This window comes from Durio zibethinus, unplaced genomic scaffold (assembly GCF_047325235.1).
Source record: "Durio zibethinus cultivar Kanyao isolate XHJ-2024 unplaced genomic scaffold, ASM4732523v1 HiC_scaffold_273, whole genome shotgun sequence".
NCBI lineage: Eukaryota > Viridiplantae > Streptophyta > Magnoliopsida > Malvales > Malvaceae > Durio > Durio zibethinus.
In genome coordinates, this window is record NW_028322896.1 from 11,251 (window position 1) to 12,500 (window position 1,250).

A 1,250-nucleotide genomic window follows, 5' to 3' on the forward strand; every position below is an offset into this window, starting at 1 on the left:
AAAAATCTTCGTCGTATGTGGGCTTTTCCCAATATTTTATTGTTAAGTATAGTTATGATTTTTTCGGTCGATCTGTCTATTCAGCAAATAAATAGAAGTTCTATCTATCAATATGGATGGTCTTGGACCATCAATAATGATTTTTCTTTCGAGTTTGGCTACTTTATTGATTCACTTACCTCTATTATGTCAATATTAATCACTACTGTTGGAATTTTTGTTCTTATTTATAGTGACAATTATATGTCTCATGATCAAGGATATTTGAGATTTTTTGCTTATATGAGTTTATTCAATACTTCAATGTTGGGATTAGTTACTAGTTCTAATTTGATACAAATTTATATTTTTTGGGAATTGGTTGGAATGTGTTCTTATCTATTAATAGGGTTTTGGTTCACACGACCTGTTGCGGCAAACGCTTGTCAAAAAGCGTTTGTAACTAATCGGATAGGCGATTTTGGTTTATTATTAGGAATCTTAGGTTTTTATTGGATAACGGGAAGTTTCGAATTTCAAGATTTGTTCGAAATATTTAATAACGTGATTTATAATAATGAGGTTCATTTTTTATTTGTTACTTTATGTGCCTCTTTATTATTTGCCGGCGCAGTTGCTAAATCTGCGCAGTTTCCCCTTCATGTATGGTTACCTGATGCCATGGAGGGGCCTACTCCTATTTCGGCTCTTATACATGCTGCCACTATGGTAGCAGCGGGAATTTTTCTTGTAGCCCGCCTTCTTCCTCTTTTCATAGTTATACCTTACATAATGAATCTAATATCTTTGATAGGTATAATAACAGTATTATTAGGGGCTACTTTAGCTCTTGCTCAAAAAGATATTAAGAGGGGTTTAGCCTATTCTACAATGTCCCAACTGGGTTATATGATGGTAGCTCTAGGTATGGGGTCTTATCGAGCCGCTTTATTTCATTTGATTACTCATGCTTATTCGAAGGCATTGTTGTTTTTAGGATCCGGATCCATTATTCATTCCATGGAAGCTATTGTTGGATATTCTCCAGATAAAAGCCAGAATATGGTTTTTATGGGCGGTTTAAGAAAGCATGTGCCAATTACACAAATTGCTTTTTTAGTGGGTACACTTTCTCTTTGTGGTATTCCACCCCTTGCTTGTTTTTGGTCCAAAGATGAAATTCTTAGTGACAGTTGGTTGTATTCACCGATTTTTGCAATAATAGCTTGGTCCACGGCCGGATTAACAGCATTTTATATGTTTCGGATCTA